General features: G+C 39.8%; 1 long non-coding RNA gene across 1 annotated transcript in view; it reads left to right on the top strand.

Annotated features, from left to right (window-relative positions):
- The window catches only part of LOC136555146 (uncharacterized), a 435,291-nt gene that overhangs the window by 110,720 nt on the left and 305,545 nt on the right, over positions 1-19,026 (top strand). The window lies entirely within an intron of this gene.

The following is a 19,026-nucleotide window of genomic DNA, read 5'->3' as shown; positions in this document are numbered from 1 at the left end:
ACTCAGTGCACAGAAACATTTCTGATGGTGGTGCTCATACTTACAACCTTCATTACCATATTTTCAGGGGGCATAATAATCATTAATGTGTTTATTGTGCCCTTGTGAGTTGGGGCAGGGATGTTATCCTTTTTCACACACGTGGAATTGAAACATAGGCAGGAAAAGTACTGAGCTCCAGCTCGTGTGGGAGGGTGGCCAGAGACCTGCTCCTGTTTGTGGCTTTTCCTGCAGGATCCTGACCCGTCTTCTTGGCTTTAGGTCCTTGTTCAAGGTGTCTAAATAGGAGATGAGTTGTGCTGGGATTCTTCTGCAGTCAATAAAGGGAGAGAGGGATCTCCAAAGCAAAATTTGGACCTCCTCCCAATGGCTTTTGGAGGGTGTCTACAAGACGTGCGTGCTCTCGCTGAAATGCCTTAAGAGAGACTTTGGCATCTCTCTGCTCTGGACGCTCACTAAGGACAAGATTTGATTCAAAACCACCATGATACAGAACATTTACCTTTTTGCCTCTGCTGAAGGGGCCCAGCACAGCTGTAACTAACTTTTGAAGATGCCCCATCATGGTTACAAAATGTGATGTGACTTAGAATGTTGCAGGAGGGGCAGAAACAAGCAAATTAAAAGCTACCTTGATGAGGTGTGAGGTTCAATGAACAGATGTCCTGCACTGGATTTTGCTGCAATCCAGTCACCCTCTAAATACCTGTGAAATTCTTATCACTGTGAACAGTTGCCCTTTTTGGTCTCAGAGTTGGACAGGCATGATGACCCAAACCTTCTCTGTGTCCATTTCAGACTTGAGTTTTTAAAAGTGTGAGTAAAGGCTTAGCTAAACATTTTTAAAGGAACTGTTTTTAAATCAGATAGATGATGAGAGGAATGTCTTTCAGAATTTACCAAGTTTATATTTTGCATATTCCATACCGAGGCTGTTTCTTTTCTTGTGACATCGCAAAAAATGAAATTAGTTTTTGACTGGGAGGGGATGATGATGAAGGTGTTCTCAGAATAACATGATTTAGCTTTTGGGAAATATTAAAGCATGACTACGTTGGACCTTTTTATATTAGACAACAGCAGTTTTTCCATTCTGCACTAAATATTCCTTTCATATTTCTCATCTTGCATGATATTGCCTATTTCATGCCTCTGACAAAGTGGCTGAAACAAGCTCTTTCCCTAAACTTGTGATATTTGTGGATAAAGGATTATTACCTGTGGTATTTTTAAAGCAATGAATAAATTACATTGTTTAGGCAGATGCAGACAAGGTGTTGGGTTTCTTGTCTGATGCCACAGCAAAGCTTTGTGTCAGAGTTCAGAGGGGATGCAAGAGCATTGTGCTTGGATCAGTAAATTTAGGATCTGAAGTGGTCTGGAATATACACTGGAATATTTTCTTATTCTGATTTTCATATAGTGTTTTGGCTGTGTGACCTATTCCACTGTCACATAGTAATATTTTGAAATAAGTGAGCAAATGAGGGTGTTTAGAGGATACTAGAATTCATCAGTATCTTGCTGTTGTGGATGTGCACGGTGGCACTGCCATTCCACACTCCTGGGTGTTGGCAATAGTGAACCTGCCTCTCCTGGAGAAAGGAGCACACCAGGTTCATGGGAACACTTCAGGGCAGAAGGGTGCCTTGGGAATTGGGCTTCTCCTGGCAGCTCTGGAGAAAACCGAATGAGACTTCACTCTTGGGTTTGGTGGTTGGTTCTTTGTGTTTATATGACACAATAGGAATGGCAAAATGAGAGAGAAAAAAATAAGGTTGATTGCTCTTCAGAGAAGACCTTAGACAGCAGAATCTCTCCACTCCAGTGACTCTGGTACATGTCTGACTTGATTATTCCTGTCCTGTTGAAATATGAGGCAGCTGGACAATATCTTGACTGAAATACATTGGAGGAATATGGAAATGTGAAGTACAGCTTTTGTGAAAATCAGAATCTCTGTTCGCTTTATCTATAACTACACTTGTTGATTCTTGTGACTGTGATGCAATTGATTATCTCTAAAAATGATTCTCCCTGAGGTGTGGGGACTGTGCCTTTCCCTAATGGATGAGCAGAGCTCATCCAGTTTCTCCCAGACTTGAGGCAGATCAAGGTTCGAATTTTTAACTTTTGTTTTGTTTGGTGGTTTTTTGTTTTTTTTTTTTCCTGTGACTGTCAGTTCAGTTTTATTTTCCAAAATAAAATTCCAGGGCAATGTTGTAGCCTCCTCTGAAGGCATTCAGCTGCTCTGTTCCTGAGTGTACCTCACACCCAGCCCAGCTTGCTGAGGATGTGAGGTTCAGCCTGTGGTCTGTTCCTCTTCTCCCTGCAGTGACTTTGGCATTTCTAAACTTGTTTGCAGAGCAGAGCAATGTCTCAAAGCCATTATGTTTTATGAGTTGCATAATTACCAGTATCTGGATATGGGATGGGGATACCTCAGTGAGGAAAACATGGACAGGGCTCGTTTGATTCCATTTCTCTCTGCTGGCAGCAGCAGTGGGACACACCACAGCATTCACTGCTGTCCTTTTCATGATGAGGGGCTTGAGGTGGTGTGAACAAAAAGTGATCAAACCAAGTTTCAATGGTTCTCTTGCTTTGTGCAATGCATCATTGTTTCTTTTTATGGGGATTCAAATGGAAAAAGTGGCTTGGATGGGGAAAAAAAAATCTCTACTTACAGTTTTTCTAGATACTTCCAGCAAATGGGAACATAATAAAATGATTGTGTTTCTTGAAAAAGTTTAAGTTAAATTTAGCTTTGTTTTCTGCTTAAAAAGGGGAGGGGGTGGAGTGATAATAAATGTCATTTGAAAATAGAAGTGTCCTTGGTTTCCTGTTTTCAGTAGGCTTAAGATAATTTATTTGTTCTACTTGTAGTTTGTCAATTGATGCCTCCCTTCCAAAACTGTCTGTGGGCCGCCTTAGCCAGAGTTTCCTACAGTTATTTTTGCACTATTGTTAAACAGAACCATGCAGCATGTTGCTTTTTCAATTTACTGCGTGGGATCTGCACATAGTTTTCCATTGTGGCATATTTGTGTCTTTGTCACTTTTATTGTTTATATGCCAGCATATGGCCAGAAAAAAAACAAACTTCTTTCCTCAGTTTTCTTCTTTTGTATTGTTTAGTCCACAGTGCCTTTACAGCAACAATTTGTAAAAATCAAATTCCTGGAATGTAATTGGTTTGCTTGAAAAAAGAAGGAAAACTGGGAGAATACATCTCAGGGATTAGTGAATATTTAGGAATGGCTTTATTTTCCTACCCAGGGCTGCATATAGGGCAAAAAAAGCCAATGCCTGTTTTTATTTAAAAAACTTCAGTTTGGTCATTTAGGCTCATATATCTCACCATGGCACTTGCACAGACATTAGTGCCTGCATCAAGATCTTCTCTAGAGCAGCAAGCATTGCCAAAATCTGCCAGCATGGATTTCAGTGCCTGGCAAGGACCAGATGCTTGCATTTGTGGGATATGGAACCCCAAACTCAGCAGTTGTCCAACTGCTGCTTTATTGCAGTTGATCTAAAATTGACCAGAGATAGATGGGGTTTGGGTTTGTTTTTTTAACAGTATTGACAGTGTAGTTGGAGGTTGTAGAAAAGACCATTTTTTCTTAATTTCTGTGTAGCATCAATGCTTACATGACATCCTGATGAAAAAATTTCTTGGTTTATCTACTACTAAAAATCACTACAAACTAGGCCATATCCATGAAGCGATCAGTTCTGTTCTTCCATAGATTATTGGCACCCATGATTTGGCTGTAATTTGAGGCAGGAATGTTGTTGATAGCACGGCTCCTGAAAAACAAGGAGTTAAATTTTAAAGCAAAATGATCATTCACTTACAAAACTCTGCTTTCTTGTCGGTGCACTTCCAATGTACCACATATTTTTAGCAGTAACCAAAGACCAGTAACCAGTTTGAAATCCCATACAACAGATGGATAAATCATGATAAATCCATGATGTTGGCTTCTCCTGGATTTTCCATTTGTTGGAAGCTGTTGCACACCACACAACCTACCATGTAAAAGCCTGCTGGAAACAAAATATGATTTTTCTGTAGTTTCTTTGGTTAGTGAAGTATTTTCAAGAATACCAACAGTGATTTGAGGTAAAGAATCCCTGCAGCAATTAGGATTCATTTACTGCTGGAGCACTTTATTAATTACACGTTTGTAACCACATGGATGGTCACAAAACCATTCGCACATGTCTGAATTTGGAGATTTGCAGACAGAAGATTTAACGTAAACATGGAAATGTTAAACTACTCATCTGTAGCCTGCAAAGAAGATAACAAGAAGGATTCTGTTCTCAGTGTGATTTGTGAACAATGCTAAGTAAATATTCATCATTAATATATAATAACTGTTGCTTTTGGCAGTTCACTTTTCATTTAATTTGATAATGTGTCCAGTAAATGAAGTGGTACAGGCTGCAGTGTTTTACCATCACAATTGCATATTTTCAATCATTGTTAAATGAAGGCAGCTCAAGGCAAAGCTTTAACCCCCACTAGTTTTGTGTGTGATAAAAAGAGAAGGCGCTATCAATCTTTATTGTCTGTCTCGCTTACTGTAATTGCATTCAATAGTCCACTGATTCTGTTGTCTGTGCTAATGTCAGGAACAGGGAAGAGCCAGATGCTCAGACTTGATCAGATGCATCCAGTGGCCACTTTGATAAGTTGGCAGCAAGGCTCTGGCTTCGATGATAAATTGTGAGTGCTGCAGATTATGAGCAGCTGAACACCGGGAGTGTGTGTGGGGAAACTTCTTACCTGCTTGGAATCTGCATTCCAGTGCCAGCCAAAGGCCAGCCCAGGGGTTATTCGGAAGCATCTCGTGCTGGGAAGGTGCCAGGGAGTTGTATTCTCATGGACAGCAACACAACAAAAAACCCAAACAGCCTCAGAGTGAACATGACATGACATTGAATAGTCCCATTCAAAATAGTCTCCAGTAGTTATGGCTATCTGATTCAGCAGGAGAGCTTTGGAATTATGGTATTCCATGCTTTAAGCCCTCTTAAAAGTTGTGCTTTCTTGGCACCTTTCTTTCCCCCTCTAGTCTGAAGTAGTGCCTGGAATGTTTTGCAGAGTAGCAAACAATAATGCTTAGTGCAGTATGAGCAGTGATTGATCTTGGTGAGGAAAAAACTCCAGGGTAGGCAAGGGCACTGTGGAATAAGGTGCTTTCTACAGGTTCTTTGCACCTTTAACATTCCTTACAGGTTAATTGTAATTATTTCAGCTCTTCAGTGAGTGTCATCCCTCACACAAGTAGTTGTTAAAGGAGAGCTGGAAAGACTCAGAAGTCTCATCTTCATCCAGTTCATATCATTTGTGCAGAAAATGCTCCTATTTTTCCCTCAGGATTGATGTGAAAGGAGTGATCCTAACTGTGGATGGTCCTTACAAGTTTGTTGTGTGTGGTATCACTTGTGGCTGACAGTTCCAGATTGTGTGTGCAGTAGACCCAGGTTTTGTTTGGTACAATTTGATCTTTTTTGGGTGCTCAAGGAGAGGACAAGACAATCCTTTCACCACCACTTCTCTTGGATGCTTAAGCAGCTCCTTTGACTGCTGCAGGTGTGTAGGTGCATCAACCTCACCCACTGCAGTGTGGCCATGTGATAAATAACCTCTGCTAAGGCTCTGATGTGTACATAAAAGAATCATTATTTGAGGAAGTTTGGAAAATTAAAATTGGTTCCTTAAATTCAACAGTACCTACTGTTGCCTTCCCCCCCCCCCCCCCCTTGCATTTTTTTTCAAATTAATTAAAGTGCACAGATGTTCAATTAATGCCTAAAAATCCATGGCTACAGCTGTGAAGCAACATTGTTGAGATTTAACATATCTAATAATGTTTCTCTCTTTGAAGAAATTCTATTAATGACACTCTGCTAAAGAACTTTGCATTGATAAATTAAAGGAAATGTGGAGTAAACTAGAAGGAGATGTCAGCTGTCTGCTCCACTTATTTATGAGAATAACAGAGAAGCCCAAAATAAAAGATCTGCTTTTCATTTTCTTATACTAACATGTGGAAGAATTCTGGTTTCTAGGCAAAATGTATCAATTTAGCTGGAAATTATCGATACCTCTCTTGCAATTCATGGAGAGGTAGCTTGAAAATGCTGCCATGGAAAAGCCAGCTGCTAACAGTAAGCATATTGGGATTGTGAATTCCTTCAGTGCTGCTTTGTAAGGTGGAATAACAGCAGAGTCGTGCATGTGAGCTGTGGTAACTGCTAATACCACAGGGGCTTTAAATTTACATTATTAAATTCTGGTAAAAGCAAAAGAGCTCAGGATAATGCAGGAGGTGTGGTGAGAACAGCAGAGGTGCTGCTGGACCAGGAGCTTTTTGAGGGGTGGTTGTGGTGCTCAGGGAAGGGTCTCAGATACAGAATGGTGAAGTTAAGTTGGATGTGAGGGCCAGCAAATATCCATGTGTTCTGTGGGGTGTCCTCAGTTTCTGAACAGAACTGCCTGAGCTACATGAATTAATCTGGTGTGAAGTATAAAATACAGAAGAGGAGTTTAATACTTTGAATTGTCACAGTTTCTCTGCTAGGCCAGCTGGTGTCCAGTGGAGGGCTAGATTTCCCCTCCCAGTAAAGGCACCAGTAATCCTCCTTTTCATTCAACACAGAGGATTTTGCCCCTGAGTTATTTTGTTGGTAGCCTTTATCTTCCTAAGCATGAATTGATAGCCCAGAAGAGACTGAAGGCACGAGCCTGTGCTCGAGGATGTCACAGCCTGTGCTTCTAACACCTGGGCAGTTGCTCAATTTATATCTTCTGCACACAAATCAAGGCATTTTCTGACAAAGAAAATTACCAGTAAGATCACGTTCAGTAAAGTGAAACTGGGCTTTGTGCTGATGTTTCCTGTGTTAGGCCAGAATTCCAGCTCCTAAATTAGAGCAGCTCCACTGGAACTAGAAAAGATCATTTATACAACTGTCCCCTTGATTGTTTTGGCTCCAAACATCTAGAGAACTGCTTAGTGATACAGCACAGGATTGTTTTTATTCTTACCTACTTGCCATTAAATCAAACCTAAGTAATTTTTACAGGCTAGTTAGTTGTAAAGGAATACCCTTTAAAATTCCCTCAGGAGTTTTCTCCAGGTTTGACAAGTTGTTTTCTACTTGAGGTGGAGCTGTGTCATTTGTAGTGTGTTTGTACAAGCACCCATTGCTTGTGCATTCAGGAGTGGGGAGTTTCTTTATTTTCAGCTCTCAGGTAACCTTAGAAGCAATAATCATACCTGTCTCTTCCAAGTGACGTGGCTTCGCTGGATAATTTTGGAAATAATTTGATTTGCAGATGGTCTTCTAGACATGAGTTCAGTGCTCTAGGACTTGCTTTCTGAAAGCTTTACCAGAATAGTAGATAAGAGATAGGACCTGATTTTTGTCTGGGGCCAAAAGAGGCATTTTGTGCAGGAAAAATGTTGTCTGTATGTTTTTGCAGCTGCAAATAATTGGGAAAAAAACGTAATGGTTGGAGCTATTGCTTCATTTGTGTTTGCAGGTGATTGCAGCCCAGTCTCACTACTCTAAATGGATCCCTGATTCTGCTGTCAGGGAAGTTACTCATTCCCAGCCAAGTAGGATCTGCACATCCACCTCCTGGGTGGGGGTCTCAGGTGGGACAAAAAGGGGAAAACTGAGAGCAAAAAAACTGGAAAGCAAAAATATGTGTTCAATATCTTCCTTAAAGAGTGGGGAAGAACAAGGTTTAGAAATATTCTGATGCTCTTCTCCAATGGTGCAACATTCAGAATCACCGTGCCTAGAAACTGTTGGCTGCAAAGGAGAGAATTCTTCCCTTTAACTCAAATACCTTCATTTCACAATCAAGCATCTAAAATTAAAATTTCTTTGAGATAAATTGTCTCAAATTAAGGAACCAAGCCAATTTTCTTTTAAAAGATAAAGTCAAGTCCTTGAACTTAACAATAGATGAGTATGTGAGAATAAAGTTTGTAGTTAGGACCAGTTTGAGGAAGCAGAGAAGAATTTCTAAAACATCTCAGAAGCATTAAATTTGAATTTCATCCTGAAAAAGTTTTGGCATGGAATTTCTCAATTTGTGATGTACTATGCAAGGTAAACTTCTGTTAGCTATAGGACAGGAGCCCGAGTCCACAGCCTTTGGAAGTCACCAGCACCTTTGCAGTTGAATCAGGAGATCTGAGATCATATTTAATGAACTTGTAGTATTTTAAAAATAAAAATCTCATTTTTTCTCTCTTGCTTTTAAAGCAATTTCAGAGCAGTGGGGTCAGATTGAGTTCTGTCAGAGGAACTCAGTGCTCTGATTTCTCACTTTGTGCAGTAATTCCCGCTTGTGTTAAGTTGAACGTATTCACTGGACATTGTGCTCTTGATGAGCTGAAAATCTTCACCTTTGGAAGGAGACCAGTGACTGTGCAAAATGAGAGTTGTTAGAGACAGGCTTTAAACTTTTCCCTTTTTACTTCTCATACGGGTTTTATTAGTAGTGAGCTGGGCAGATTTGAGCAAAACCCTGCTGATGCTTTTTATGCATTTTCCTGTGTTTGTAGAATTGGTTTGAGTTATGTTACAGAGTCTGGAGTGTAGAGTTCCCTGGCTGTAGTGGGTTTCTGTGTTATATTTTAAAATATCTGCATGCTGAGATATCCAGTAATGTGCTCTTTCAATAGGAGTTTGGGGAGAAAGCTCAGCATTTTGAACACGTGCTGTAAATTCTTAATTTGGCTTGCCCTGGAATTTTCAAGGAGTATTTGTGGGTTCCTGTGAGTGTTGTCAGCACATTGTTGGGGAGGGGATTCAGTGTATATGTGGTGGCTGTGAACAGGTCCATGAAAAGCAGCCACAGAAACTTCAGGAGCATTTGTGTGGTGAAGTCTAACACCATCACTGGGTATCTGCACAGATGTTAAATGGCTGTCACAAAAAAAAAATCAGAAATGTTCAGGTGTTGAAAATTATTCAAATTATGTAAATATTCAGATGTTTCATATAAAAATAAGAAGATGCCACCTTGTGGTAAGAAAGATGCTTTAGTGTATCAGTGAACCTTTTGGGTGAGCAGGCAAGGAGTTTAAAATTCTTTTTTAAGCAATAGTTTAGCAAATAAAATTAAATTTTGGGTTGAGAAGTGCACGGCCAAACTTCCCCTTTCCCATGTGTGTCCTTCTCTTTGTGTGCTCAGAGTTTTCACAGGAGTGCTGAAGCAAAGGCTGAATATTTCCCAGCTTTGTATTCCTGTGTCTTTTCCAAGCTGTTTGCTGTTACCCCAGAAAACTGGGGCTGGGAGGAGGGACCCCCTTTCCCTGGGCACAGCTTTGGGGGCTGAGCCTTTTTTTGGTGGTTGTTGCTTTGGGGTTAATTGTGTGGCCAGGCTGAGGGAGCAAAGTCTTGTCTCTCTTTTCTGCTCAGCACTTTGAGCAGCTGTGATTTGATTTGCAGCCAGACTGGAAAAATATGGAAAAATAAAGGTTTTAAAAGATGAATAACATCTCTAAATTTATGTAACAGGCAAGCAGGGCTCATACCTGTGGTAACATAATGGATATCTATTCTTTATAATGGATTATATAAAGTTTGTCTTTGCCTTTGCACTTACTCAAACTCCATTAACAATTACAAGGTGAACTGTGTAACATGACAACATCCTCTTTCTCACCAGAATGCTCTTCTTTAAATGTCTGTTTGGATTTTAAAAAAAGAAAACTAACCCCCCCCCCCCCCAAACCTTATGCTTTCTCTTTATTTTATTATTCTGTATTCTACTTGTGTGATTTGAATAATCTACTTTATGAGCCACACACTTAGTGAGAGCACAGCACAACTGCTGTCATGTGCATGGCAACAAACTGCTGTTGTCTGACTGTTTGGGTCTCTTTATTTTACACATTGATGGGCAGGAAAAAACTACAGGCAAGAAAATAATTGGAAAATGTTACACTCCTAAATTTTGTTCTTGTGCACTCACAGGCTCCTTAACAGCAGGGGATGTGCGGGCACTTCTGTGCATATTGAGGCTAAATAATAATAATAATAATAATAATAATAATAATAATAATAATAATAATAATAATAATAATAATAATAATAGGGTTAGCAATTTTTCCCCAATTTGAAGAAGTATTGTGCTTGTAATTAAAACATATTTTCTCTTAACATAATTTATTTCCTTGCATAATGTAATTTGACAGAGCATTATAAATGTATATCTCTATGCTTCATGACCCCATTATGAGGACAATTTTTCCATAGTAATTCATTTGTGTTGTGTTTCTTCTTGCTTTCTGATTACACAATCAGTATTGAATTGTGCAACCAACATCCTGATTAAAATGAGACAAAAACCTATACAGCTCAGCTCCCTGAAAATCTCCTCTTGTTCCCCTAAAGACAATGGCAAAATTCTTATTTGTTGGAGGAGACAAAGTTATTAAAATGGATTGCAAATGTGAAGAGAAGAAGGTGGAGCTCTAGCTCCCCATGGGAGGAAGGCAGGATAGGAAGTATCAACCACAGACACAATTTGGAGAAGTATTGCAGGAAAAAAAGGAAAACCTTTAAAAAGCCAGGACTGACAAGAGGGATTTGGGAGAATGTTTCTCTTTTTTTCCCCCAGATTTCAGGTGTATATATATTTTTTCACAGCAACAATTTATTTATTTAGAAAATAACTTCAAAATAAAACAAGAAGTGATTTTTAGGCAGGACTGGTAATTCTTCCAAATGCACAAATAATTTTATTTTTACTTTTATTTTTAATTCTATCCCATCATCAGGGCCAGGAATCTGGTGCTGCTGTGGGCTTTGCCTACCCCATTTACAGCTGCTGTGTTTCCACCCAAAATGTGTTAGGAAATAATAAGAGCCAACCTGTTCAGCCACTTGAGAAGGGTTACAAAATCATTAGTCTGGACTAATTTTTGTACTTAAAATTAAGCACACATTCTGGCAAATAATAGGATTAAAGTCTGAATTGTGCATATTTTTGTCTGGGGTTCAATTCTCTTGGTTTCTTTTATGCTCATTTTTTCAACTCTTTGTAAGTAACGTAGTATTTGATTATTGATTGGCTAGCAGTTAGAAAAGCACAATTTTGATTTATTTCTTGAAAATATTAATAAGATGAATGCCAACTGTATAAGCATATTTGCAGTGCTGTGTTGATCTTGGAAATAATCAACTGAAGAAAAAATTAGGGCTTAGTCCTTGAGACTGAACCATATCCAGAAGAATGGAAAAAGGGAGTTGCAGCTTTTCCCTGTGAACTCTGGCACCCATATTTATTGATTTATTTGGTCATTTGAGAATGGGTTTAGATGGAGCATGGGCTGACCACAAACAACAACAGCAAATTAGTCACAGGTATTAGAAAACAGGGCCACAAATCTTAGCAGTGGGCCAAGTTCAGCAAAATGCTGATTAATATCAATTATTAATTAAAACCTGTTAGAGCAGAAGTTTGGTCTCATGGTCCATAATCTAATTTGGGAGCTGTGAATTCCTAATTTTAATACCTTCTATTTTTCTCATAGCACACACAGTTTTATATTATCTCCTTTTTGCTTCCTATAGAAATAGCACTATTTACTTCAGTGCTACTACTTGAGATGTCATAACTCCAAGTAGTTATAATTAGAACTGGTTGAGAAATGGGAAACATCTTATGGAACATTTCTGACCAATTCTAATTATTGCCCTTAATGTATCGTTGCAAAATTTGAAACAGGATTTCTTTGGAAGTTGTGACCTGCTCTTTGAAAGTAGGGGAAAATACTTATTTTTAATCACCTTCATCTCAAGAGCTGTAATTGAGGTTATGAAGTTATAGTGGATTAACAGGTTAGTGGTTTTTTTTTTCAATATGGAGAAAAAAATTCAGCAAGTTTCTTATAAAAACTTTACTAAGTGCTCAACCTTTGAACACAAATGCAAAATCAAATGTTTTAAGTTCGGGCCATAAGCTTCACATTAGAAATTAATCATGAGATGTTTTGGTGATAAAATCTCTCTCATTTGAAAATGTAATTTATTAACCAGCACAATATCTATTTCAGGGCATTATTCAAGCTGCAATAAAGATTTTCATAATATTAGAATAATGTGCCGATATTAAGCCCTGTGTGAAAGGCGAACACTTTTCCCTTGGCTCACAACCATCCCTTGGGGATGCAAACCCCAGTGCCAGGGATGGGAGCTGCTGTTTGCTGGAGGCACAGAGGAGCTGCTCTTTGCTGGAGGGACAGAGGGGTCCCAGGAATGTTGGAGGGGCTGTGAGCTCCCTGTCCTTGAGCTGCTCCCCTTGGCCTCAGTCCCTTCTCTGTGCAGGGCAGGTGGACACCAACCATGAAATCCTTCCCAAAGCCTCTCCCATGGGCACAGCAAGGGCTGGACTTCCTATGAGCACCTGCCTGGGGTGAAGGGTCTCAGGGAGCCTTGGCGATCCCATCTCCTGCACTTCCACCTCACTGCTGCCTCTCCTCCCTCCTGTCCAGCTCCACACTGCTGGTGGCTCTGCGTGCAGCAGGATACGCGGCATGCGTTTGATCCAAAGGGAATGGAACAGATGGAAGTCTTGGGGTTGAACTCTGTTGTCTCTTTCTGTGCTTGGGGAAGAAATAGTCAGGAAAATGAGAGCGAAGTATTAGTTCTGGGCAAAAAGAAGATCCTTGCAGTTCCTCTTGCATTTGCATGGTTTTCTTTAGGTTGTAAAAATAATTTAATGTGACTGCAGCGTCTGGTTGTGGGAAGCCTCGTGGATAGGCAAGAAGTACCTGACAGCATTTGAACTGTGCTATTTTGCCTGTGCTGTAATTATTTTCGTTTATGAAATTCTAAATTCGAAATTCTGTTTTAAATATTGAATATTTCTGGTGAACTGACAGCTTGTGCTAGCTTTAGGATATGCCTGCTTGGTAATTATTCATGAGAAGAACAGCTGAAAACAAACTCGTTATACACCTTGGCAAGTCACTGTGATTTGAATTCTGTGAAATTTCCCTATGGCCATGTGACTTTATTCTAAAGTACTCTAACAGTGCAGATGTCCAGAATGCCGTAGTTGTTACAAATGTTATTCCTGTAGTCAAAGTTTGGAATCATCAGTGCTTCAGGAGAAGTGGAAGGAAAAAAAAAAAAAAAAGAAGAAGTAAAAAGAGGAGAAAAGACTGATGATAGAGGGTGTGTTTTGAGTGTTTGTCACATACTTCATTATGTGCAGCTCTCATACATTACCAGATATATATCATAGGGGATATATCTCAGTGCATGTTCAGGGCATAGAATGGAATTTACAGTGCCTGCAAGAACACCCCGCTGAAATGCACTAAGTGTTTGAAATATCTTGTTTAAGCCATGATACAATAAGCATCAGCACTGACATTTTTGGAAGTTTAAAAGTAAGATAATTTCTGTGTAACATCGGATGAAGAATTGAAATGCTTCAGATTTAGCTAAAAATAAAACATTTCTCTACTTTTGCCTTTTCTTTTTCTTCTCCATATGGCTCCTGAAGCATTCCTTAATTTAAATAGGTTTTAGAGCTCATCCCTTATAGTTCCTGAAGCATTCATTGCTTTTGAGAAAAAAAAAAACATTTTAGCATGTGCTATTCTTGTTATTCTAATTAGAAAAAAACAGCTGGTCCTGTGCAGCTCTGACTGGAGTCTTTTTCAACACATTGTTCAGATTTTTTTTCTCTCTTTCTGTCAAGCCACAGGCTACCACCTCTCCTCATCCCACATGAGCCAGCCCCCAAACACCTGCATGTGCAGCCTGAACCCACACATCTGCCAGGGAACACAAAGAAAATACTTCATTGGCCACAGGACACGTACATCAGACATACATATTAGGAATATCTGTATTCCCAAGGAACTGCAAGTGACACCGAGCTAATGGCCAGTGGTTTCCATTGCCATCCAGAGGTATTTTTAGGTGCCTTTACTTGCATTCCTGCTCCTACATATTAACCAACTGAGATGCTTTCATTTAAAAAAGAAAAAAAAAAGGTAATCAGCCTTCAGTTAGGATTTTGATATCTGTAAACGTGTGTGCCTACAAATAATCATTGGAGCTGATCAAAGTCCCACTCGCTGTTGCTATGGAAATGAATCCCCATTTTGTTTACGGATGGGTATGCGCCACATGACAGGGAATGATGTCAGGTGGAAAGCTGAGATAAATTAAATTTGTGGTCTGAAGTTATTAACATATGTTTTGTGTGAGGGTGTGCATGTGTATTAACTAAGAAAGGGAAGATCCAGAAAATTCTGTTCCTTTAAAATGTCAGGGAAACAGCACCTTCAACATAAATCATGGCATCGTTTCTTCCAGTGGGATGAAAGAGACACTGAGAGGTTGGGGCAAGGCTGTTTCTGTGGCATGTCCAAATCCATGGAGCTGTTCTTTAATAGTCCTACTCATTGTTTAATTTCCTTCTCCATTGTTTCCTCCTGTGTGAGTTCCATTTGTTGGTCAGATTGCTCTCACAACTGTCCTGAACTTTGCTTCCGTGTGTCTTGCCCGAATGGAAAGTCAGAATTCATTTCTAGCTCTGAGTAAAAAAAAGTAATTTATTTACAAATTAAATTAAATAACTTGTGCATCTGACGAATAAATTGCATTAATCCTTCTGTAGACTGTGTATGGATTAGTTAAGAGATGCATCAGAAATGTAAAATAAGAAGCACTTGTCCCATGATAACACTGGATGCAGCAGAGAGGAGGAACTACTGACAAACAGCCAAAGCTTAAAGGTTCGAGCAGCCCAAAACAATGCCAGATTTTTCCTTTCCAGAGTTTGACTTGTGGAACATAGAATATTAGACCAGAAATGCAGAATGTTAGACAAGTGCCAGAGACTGCAGCAGTTCTGTTGCTCCACAAAACATTTGTATTAAAAAAATGCCCTGAAGATGCTCTGATATTTCCGTAGATTTATATGTTGTTATTCAATACAGGATCAACACTGAATTGGCTACTTTGAAGGCCACAGAGCATTTTTCTGTTTCTTTAGAAATACAATAATCTCTCTAATTCACCTGCCACGTGGTGCTGTACCACCTAGCAATAGGTGTGTAATTGAGGGCAGAATTTGACCCTTTGATTCTGTAAATCACATATGATCATTACAGAAGGGCTCAGATCTTTAGACGTTGTATGATTGCCAGCTCACCAGCCACCCTTCCTTTGTCACATTATTTTTTTAGAGGCTGACACTCTAATGAAAGCAATACAAAAGGCTGCCAGAGCCCAGCTCAGAATGCCCAATTTGCTTTGACTGCCATTTTCCCGAGCAAAAAGTGTGTTCCATTATTTGTATCGATATTAGGGTGAACTTACAACAGCTGATCTTCCGGACAGGGGCTATACCTCTCACAGCTGTGCACCTTTGTGGTATCCTATAAATAATGATTAAACAGTAGGGAAATGAATGCAATGCTGAAGTTGGACTAATTGACTTCTGTTGGCTGCGTGGAGCAGTAGGATTTAAGCATTACTCGGTTTTCAGCCCATACACTTAAGGAATAAGATTATAGAAGATTTAGTGTGTGTGTCTTTGTGTGTAAAAGCTGAGCAAACCCCATTTTCCTTGGCCCAGTCTTCCAGAATAATCTCTGGTCCATCCATTTGTACTCATTACCTGGTGTCTGCAGCAAGGAAAGAAAGTCTGCTCTTTGGCACTGTTTTGAAAATCTTGAATTCCTTTCCCTTCTGTCCTCCTCTGCCGCAAACTTTTTCTGTCCTCCTCATCTGAGCTACTTGGGGAGAAGGAGCATTAAAGCAAGCTTGTCAAATGTTAACCTGGCAAAGAAAAGGCTTGGAAATGCATTTTGTTCCCTGGAGAGAGGCTGTATTATTCCGAGGTGCCCTCTGCTGTGTCAAGAGCTAAAGATGCTTCACGAACCACACCTTGGCAGAGATGAGTGAGACCCTCCCTTCGAAAGGCTCCGACCTGTTGAGCGTCCTTTTCATCATTACAGCATTGGAGCGCCTCGGATTAATCATCTCTTCCCACGAGTAGAATTCCTTTTGTTAAGACCTTAGGGAAGCTAAACTTTTCAAAATACACACCGGACGGGACTGAAGGGGTTTTTTTTCCTTTCCTTTGGAACCCCATTCACAGGAGCAAACCTCCATGTTCAAACTTAAAAAACAGAGGCAGCAAGGGTTTCGATTCAGAGGAAGAAAGATGCGCTGGTCTTGAGATTCTGTGAGGATCCAGCATTCTCCTGAGTGCTGGAGAAATTTGTGAGACTTATTATCTCCCAGGCCAGCGTTTTAAAGAAATCCCTGACTAGATCAAATTTAGCTTTGGCACAAATGGGTATAACTAATATTAGAACCCTAAAAAGGATCTCATTAATCATCATTAAAAAACAATGCTTAGATATTCTTAGAGGTGGGATTTCGTGTTTTTTTGTGGAGTCAATTGAGGCTTAATTTTCTGTGTGGGTATTACATGCACAGATCTTGAGCCCCAAGGGATTTCTTCTGAGACATGACAGTGAGAACATATTGCTGCATGTGAAAAATACTTCTGCCAGTGGTGCTCAGCAGAAAGAGATTTTTCTTGCTTCAGAATATGCTAAAAAAATTTAAAAGAACAATCCCCCCTAAAACCCCACCACACTATTACTTTGCAGTGTGCTAGAACTGAATCTGAAATTTGGGGGTTGAAAACAAACTCATTTTTAGACAGGCAGGTGTGTTGAGCCTATAAAGAAGTTGAATGCACAGAGATTCAGATACACAATACAAAGTTAGGTTTCCATGTGATTTACTGGGTTCATTTGCTTCCTTTTCTACTTTTATTCTGGATCTTTCTATTGTTATCCTTCAAAAGGAATACAGTGCAGCAGATTCATCAGAGGCCATTATTTACTGATTCTGTATATTGTTTTCATAATGGTTGAACTCAGCAAATCATGAACTGATTATTGAGTTTTAGCAAGTGGCTAATGAATCATTGATGCTGGCTCAGGGAGAAAGAGATTCCTCTTGTTTCTGCAGTTCTGCAGGTTTCCAACAGATTTCACAACCACTTCCATTCTTTCCTTTTATTTCTCCCTTATCTTCTTCTCTTGGAGTGTTACCTTCAAAAACCCAAAGCCAGTGACCACTTCAGTTGTGTCAAGTGTTTTTCATTCTACCTTAGTGATGTCTACTGACTAAAAGCACATATAAGAAAGAACCAACATTATTTGCAAATTTCATGAGGTCTCAGGCGAATGAGAAACTATCAATAAACTTTCAGTCTCACTATAAATCAGCGACAAGATGGCACTAAAATAATATGCAATTTCAAATGAATGATTTTAATAAGTTAGCAAAACAGAATTGTTGATTAATACAGCATAACATATTCCATGTGTATTATGGAATTGTAATGAATTATTATCAGAGATGCTATTTTATAGCTGTAATGTAGCAGTGTGAAAACTTTAATAGAGGCCTGCAAAAAAGGCTCTTTTCCTTCTCATTTTTATCTTTCAGCTTCTTGAAATGCCTGTCCCTACAGAATTGTTACAAGATAATAGAACTCAAAGATTTATTTCTGATAAAAGGTTTAAATTGCAACAGCAAAATATAATAGCCCAATAACAAAACTGAATAGATATTAAAATAAAGAGGAAAGAAAAAGGCATAGACTTATTGCTTACCTGTCCAATCATTAAAATGGATCCATCATGTTGCAACTTGATAGCAACTCCCTATAAACTGTATGTTGGAATTCAGGAGGGGAATAGACTCATGGGAATTATTAGAATCATAAAATGGTTTGGGTTGTAAGGGACCTTAAAGATCATCCAGTTCCACTCCTGCCATGGGCAGGGACACCTTCCACTGTCCCAGGTTGCTCAGATCCCCATCCAGCCTGGCCTTGGACACTTCCAGGGATCCAGGGGCAGCCAGAGCTGCTCTGGGCACCCTGTGCCAGGGCCTGCCCACCCTCCCAGCCAGGGCTACTTCCCAAAACCCTACCTGTCCCTGCCTCCAGCAGTTTGGAACCATTGCCCTTTGTCCTGACCCTGTCTGCCATATAAAAAGCCCTTGTCCCTCCCTTTTCTAAGCCCCCTTCAGGCACTGGAAGGGGCTCTAAGGTCTCTCCAGAGCCTTCCCTTCTCCCACCCTGGCTCCAGAGCAGATTCTCCTTGGAGCATCTTCATGGCCTCCTCTGGGCTCACCCCAACAGCTCCATATCTTTGCTGTGTCCAGAGCTGGATGCAGACTCTAGCTGGGGTCTCAGGAGGGCAGGCAACAAGAGGACAAGTCACTGGTTGCATTATTGTGTGTGTGTGTGAACTCCACAGAAACAGATTTTCCTGGAAGTAATTTCTGTCTGGATTAAGCCTTATTTGTCCCTTTCACCTTTCCCTAGAAGAAAATTACCTTTATCGTAATCTGCCAAATTTAGTTTGTTTTCATTTCTACTCAACTGATATTGAGAATGGTAGAATTTTTTTCCCTGGGGTGAAGGTGAACAACGTTTGAGAAATAAAAATTCCTGTATTATACTTTAAAGGCCTTCACAAGTTTTTAGGGCTTGTGTAGAGCAGCCTGATGTGAAATCAGAGTCCTGGGATCATGTGTGCCATTCCTACCCTGGGGGAACAATGGTTTGGATATTTGCTTGGGGCAGCATCCCAGTTTTTACCTTGAGAAAAGATGCAGGTTTGGATATTTCTTTTGTCCTTTTTTTCTGCTTTTCTAGGTGGAGATGGGCAGTTTCAGCATGGGAGGTTGAATCTTGTTGGAGAAAATCTGTAGAAAAGATGAGGAATGGGGTTGGGAGGAGTGAACCAGAACTACCCTTATGTGTAAGTTGGCAGGCTGGAATATTTATAATTTTGATAATGTTTTATTCCCAGTCTTGCTCATAAAACCACTTCATCATCAAAACCAAGCTGATTGGGTTGAAAAAGTCCATTTTCTGTAGTTTCTGTAGAATCTTTCCAGGCAACTCTAGCAGTTGCTCAG

This window comes from Molothrus aeneus, chromosome 3, assembly GCF_037042795.1.
Source record: "Molothrus aeneus isolate 106 chromosome 3, BPBGC_Maene_1.0, whole genome shotgun sequence".
NCBI lineage: Eukaryota > Metazoa > Chordata > Aves > Passeriformes > Icteridae > Molothrus > Molothrus aeneus.
The sequence above is the reverse complement of the archived record's forward strand: the minus strand, read 5'-3'. Positions and strand labels throughout refer to the sequence as shown.